General features: G+C 50.2%; 1 protein-coding gene across 1 annotated transcript in view; it reads left to right on the top strand.

The window, feature by feature from the left end:
- Nucleotides 1–6,000, top strand: part of LOC311240367 (xylosyltransferase 1-like) — a 214,235-nt gene that overhangs the window by 160,471 nt on the left and 47,764 nt on the right. The gene's annotated exons all lie outside the window — the stretch shown is intronic.

The raw sequence follows: 6,000 nt of genomic DNA, 5'->3' as shown, positions 1-6,000 counted from the left end.
AGGTTATGAATATAACCGTAGTTCTATGAATGCTAGTGACGCTCAGCGTCATATTGCACATATCTCGCTCCAGTGTATATGCACTGAATAAATTTCAAAATGTACCTTTACATACCAACATCTGTCTGACCACACCCCCATCTGCTACCTATATAAGCAGGGGTGGGGCCACACACTCATCTCCTTCCCAAAAAATGTCACCACAATGAAAGATCAAGGGCCGCAGTGGTGTCTAGACGCTGAGCGTCACTAGCATTCATAGAACTACGGTTATATTCATAACCTTACGTTCTATATCATGCTAGCTTCCGCTCAGCATCATATTGCACAACAGGAGCTGAGCGGGAGCTAAAAGCTCGACAAATGTACCCCGCTGAGGCCCCCCACAACCATCAGACCGGGGAGGACCGAGCCCCCCGACCCTCCCTAATGGAGGACACCCTCCCTATTGGAGGACGGGAGGGAGACGGATCCGACCGTGCGAAGAGAAAGTCGAGCAACTCAACGCACAGGGTGAGCAGACCGTGGCTTGACCCCACGACTACGCACACACACAACCCGCATGCGGAAGGGGCGTATGCTGGCATTGTTGCGCAACATGACAAAGCCTCCACCAAAAAAACCCGACCCAGAGGGGCCGAGGCAGAGAAGACTGACACGATTGGCAGACGTCATGAACGCGCAGGGGCACACTCAACCGGGTAACCCGGGAGTTGACTCTTCTCCAACACACCAGGGAATCAACCACCCTCTTGGTACCACATGCGGTGGTTGTTCCTATAACCCCTCAAGAAAAAACTCCAAAACACACCTGTGGGTATACACTGGCTATACCGCAGTACAAGTGTTTAATTTTTCAAAAAGAGGTTATCCCAGGCCTACGGGTCGACGAAACACAACTTCGGACCGGGCCCGGCGGACCGGGAAGCACACAGGGATGCCAGAGGAGGTCCATAAGACCACCCCAACAGCCCCCTCTTCGCCATGCGTAAGAGAGGGGCGAAAGGAAAAAGGAGCACAGGGTACAACATGTACCCAACAAAGGGTCTCCATAACGCCCAACCCTGTGACACCCGGGCCAACCCGGCATTTTTTTCCCCGAAAAAAGCACAAGTCCCTCAGGGTACCAGAACGGTCCCATTCGTACCGCGCTCAGTGGCCCACCCCGAGCCAGCACTATGTACGTGTCGAGACCCAAACACATCAATGGATAGTCTAACAAGACACCAGACATTGTTCCTCCAAGTCGCCTGGGAGAACGACAAGGAGCCGTCGTGCTTCACGTTCCTTCCTCTTTTTATTAAAAAAGAAAGAAACACAGACTGACATGAATCCCACGTGACGCGGCTGAGGGTAAACATTGTCTTCATTTTTACATCCCCCCACCCTCACCACAGGGAGGAGACGGGAATCCTCAGAGAGACTTCCCACGCGAGCTGTATAGATTGAAAAGAAATATTGCAACATTGAGCTATGTAACACTTGGGTTAGGGCTCTCTGAGGAGGCACTGAACCAATACACACTCAATAATCGAATTGAATCGAATACACATACAATAGAGCAGAACTCCTTTTTGAAGTTCTACTCACCTTGACAATCTGAGGAGGAGGCTCTGAAACTCTGTGGAGGCTCCCTCACTGGGAAAGAGGGTCCGAACTCACAGAAGGCACTTCTCCCTGAGGAGGAGCTTCGTGAGGAGGAGCTCTGACAACCCCTTGAAACAGATCCATAACATGGAACCTGAACAACTCACGGAAGTCTTACCAATAGAAACGCGCTCAGTGACATACTCTATGGCGGGGGAATTTTCGCGGTGCACACGGCCAATTTTTCAGGGCGTGGGACCAGGAAACTCCCCCCCCCCCCCCCCCCCCCTACCCTGTAACGTGCCGAACAGCAACGTGACAGGAACCCTGAAGGACAGGGGGTTTTAACCCCTGACCAATCAGAAAAGGGGAGGAAAGGTTTACCAGTTCACCCCTTTACGACCCCTCACCCCTGATACGATGTAATGACAAAGTAGAGCATGACCCAGTCATAGCATGCTACATGAAGCATCTAACAGCTTCACATAGCTCATGTGCTAACCTGCTATCTGAGTTTTACTAAGGAAAAAACACAGAACAGAGAGGGCCCCTTTAAGAGCCCCGGTCCAGACTTACACATGTGCTTCTGTGGGCCAAACCTAACCCAGTTGTAGATCACAACGACACACACAACCCTTCATCACAACAAAAAATGGCAAAAGTACACTCTTACTACAGAGGAATGCCGTTTTTCATAACGAGAGAGACATAAGTCCTTGATTACGTATTGGCCACAGGCCTTGCTAAGCACACATGATAAGTGACCAAACAACCTTTTCTTTAGGAAAAGAATAGTTTCTCAAGCGGAAGCACAACCCCAGCAACTTAAGCTGAGGGTTACATCGTATCCCCACAAACACAGTGACACAATATATTGTAAACAAACATGTCTGAGAGGAGGGGGGGAAGCCCCAGGGAAACCGGGGGGGTCACCCCTCCTACCTTACCCTTGATACGACCAGGTTGAACAGGTACCCCTGTAAATATGTGAACATGCTGTTCATTGTCATCACAGGCTGAGAAAAAGATTCATTCCTCAATCACATGTCACTAAGCATAGCTTCACAGGTTAATTAACCCTCTTAGTTGTGAGTTCACCCACGTTACAAACGTTACATGAACACACATGTTCTCATCACAACTAACCAGTTCATTTTCACACATGTAAAAACAACGCCGATTTTCTATGGAGAGAGAAGCTATACCAGTGACAAGACAATTCACACACAACACGCGTTGTATCCTCAATGTATTGCAGCAACACACGTTTTGGAAACATCGTTATTACAAAACATTTAGAAGGGAAGAAAAGAAGAAGTGTTTAAAGTCCGGTCAGGACTCCTACCTTCACCCTGAGCGCAGGCCGAGAGGACTGCAACACTGGTCAACGGGACACCGAGTCGAACCCGGCATCTCCTGCGTTGGTGACGAGGGTAATGTCCGCTACGCCACCCAGCCGCCGTTCTCCATGTTGACGAAGTCCTCGCTGGCATGGCACCCGGGTGTAGGGTCGACTAACATCCTCTGTCAAAGATGACGTCGTAGTCAGAGTGTTTAAGGCATGTTATAGTCACAGTAACGTTCAACAGTGTAGCATTAAGCTAACAGCTGCCCGACTGATAGCAACAAGCTAACGTTTCCTAGCCTAGTGAACACAACGAGCTAGCGCCGCAGCTAACAGCTGACTGGCTAACAACAGTAGGCCACAAACTAGCACGCCAGCTAAGCAGCTATCACCTGAACTGTACACAACGACATAATAAGCCACAATTCAGACAGGCCGCCGCCTGAGTCCCTCCCCATCCTAAGAGGGAAGAGAAAAAGAAATGTCAACATAGTTTTCAACGGTGATTTACCAGACATGCAGCGGAGTCTGCACAATTCCCGTATGGGCTGCAGCCGACTTGAGCATGGAACTTCCGATAACGAAGATCCATGCCCACTTTTCCTCGTGCTTTAGGGTGTACTTCCACATTCATGTGAAAGATGGGGCCTGCATGGGACAGAGAAGCATCCGCTTGTCCAGAGAATCCCGGGTTCAACCAGGTCTCGTTGCGGCCCACTAGGTTGACCATCATGGGCGTCAGACCAAGATCCTCCGTCCGCCGCTTAAGAAGCCGAGCAGAGGACCCCAATCTGGGGCCGGCCTTCGTAAAATTGTCAGCTAACCCCCATAGCATTAACAGACAACTAGTGCTTGCAAGCAAAACAGTACTCACCCAGCTCGGAAGCAAACCGGTTTCTCACAACAGCCGGTGCCTCCCACAGTCCAGCTGTATGACCGGAGGTTCAATACCTATCTAGCCGCAGCAAGGAGGACTGCAGGTGGGGAGTATATCAGCGGTGCGAGCCCCTAATACGAAAAAGCCGGTGGAGGTCAGAATGATCATCATCTTCCAGACACTCCAGTGACGAAGACAATATCGCCGTATTTTCTCGAAAATAGTGAGAGAAAAAAAAGATATAATGTCAATGTATCTCCTTGTCTTCTGTTTCCCTCTCTTCCTTTCCTAATTCAAGTGGTGGTATACAGGCACTTGTTTGTGGTGAAATTTGAGAAGGAGATGAGTGTGTGGTCCCACCCCTGCTTATATAGGTAGCAGATGGGGGTGTGGTCAGATGGATGTTGGTATGTAAAGGTACATTTTGAAATGTATTCAGTGCATATACACTGGAGCAAGATATGTGCAATATGACGCTGAGCGGAAGCTAGCATGATATAGAACCAGTGTTTGGATTACTAGTCCCCCCCCCCTGTTGAAAAATAGGGGTTCAAACCTGATCCATGCCTACTAAAGGTGGTGGGTTCAAACCTGGTCCATGCCTACTGAAGGTGGGTTCAAACCTGGTCCATGCCTACTAAAGGTGGTGGGTTCAAACCTGGTCCATGCCTCCCTGTGTGAGAGTGGGTTTTAAGCAGAGCCCAATCGCTGAACACAGGAGAAGAGAATGGAGCGTTTCAAGGGGTTTTAATGGTATTCCCAAGCAGGCAAAATGTACAACAGGTATGAATAGGGGGATAATGGGGGCAGGCGCACTCCAGTGCCACTGCAGACGGGAGACACGGTTTCGTGTTTGAGAGAGGGAGCTGGAACTCCTCGGTAAGCTCCAGGGGGGTCCAGACAGGAACACGCTGGCACGGAGGTCCTGGGCACAAGAGAGGGAAGTTAGTACAGGGATGATCACACGGGGATGCCTAGCAGGTCTTCAGACTGAGGCGTCGTACCTAGGTAATGATACTAACACCACGACGACTTCTGGTCAGCGTCGTCCGGTTGAAGTAGGGTCCTCATCATCAGGGGATGGGATACAGCTGTGAGGAGTGAGGTGCCTGACAGCGTGTGAATCAGGGGATGAAGTGCAGCTGGGTTGAGTGACGGGAGGTGAAGGGATGCTGACCATATAAGGGCGTGAGGCTTCCGTGGTGGAAGGAAGGGAGGATGAAGAGGAGTGCGTGGTGGGAGGAAGGGAGGATGAAGAGGAGTGCGTGGTGGGAGGAAGGGAGGATGAAGAGGAGTGCGTGGTGGATGGAAGGGAGGATGAAGAGGAGTGCATGGTGAATGTGAGGGGAGAAGGAGGGGGAGTGAAGTACGCTCTCGCCGTGATTATGACACCCTGAGGGTGGTGGGTTCAAACCTGGTCCATGCCTACTGAAGGTGGTGGGTTCAAACCTGACCCTTGCCTCCTGAAGATGGTGTGTTCAAACCTGGTCCTTGCCTCCGTTCAACAGGGTGGACTGGTGGTTAAAGAGACCATCCTGTAACTTGAAGGAGCCACGGTGCACCATCCATATGGAAGTGTCCTTGAGCAAGACAACAACCCCTACCTGCTCCAGGGGCATCACACATGGCTGACCCTGCTCTCTGACCCCTCTGCTGAAATACCCCCCAAAAGCAATCTGCAACACCTCCCAGCGCTACTAGAGCCACTAGACCACATGTGTCATTATATAGAATCCACGTTAACACAGAAATCATGTTATTCCGATTATTCTTTTTTGGCTTTAAGAGTTGAGTTTCGGAGGGGGAGCTCCCGTAGCTCACCGCATATCTCGGCGCTATTTCTGCGTCGGGGAAAACCGTGCTCGTCACGGATCTGGGGGACACAAGTTCAATTCCCGGACCCGCCGTCATTTCTCAGAATGTCTTCCCCTGCTCTACATCCCATTTCAACCTGTTTCTGTCGGTCATGCTTGACCAGAAAAGCGATAAACGCTAAAAAATAAAGTTAAAAAAAAATAATTAGTTTCGGGTGGTCAGGTGGCATAGCGGAGATTGCGCTCGTCACCAACGCAGGAGATGCTGGGTTCGAACCCAGCTCTCGGCGTTGCTACCAGCTTGGCTGGTCGTTCATACTAATACAATTATTAGTATGAAATATTATTGTAGTTTTAACAATTTTTTATATATATAG

The sequence above is a fragment of the Notolepis coatsorum genome (genome assembly GCF_963971535.1).
Source record: "Notolepis coatsorum genome assembly, chromosome: 14".
In the NCBI taxonomy this organism is placed as follows: domain Eukaryota; kingdom Metazoa; phylum Chordata; class Actinopteri; order Aulopiformes; family Paralepididae; genus Notolepis; species Notolepis coatsorum.
This window is presented reverse-complemented; position numbering and strand designations above follow the sequence as displayed.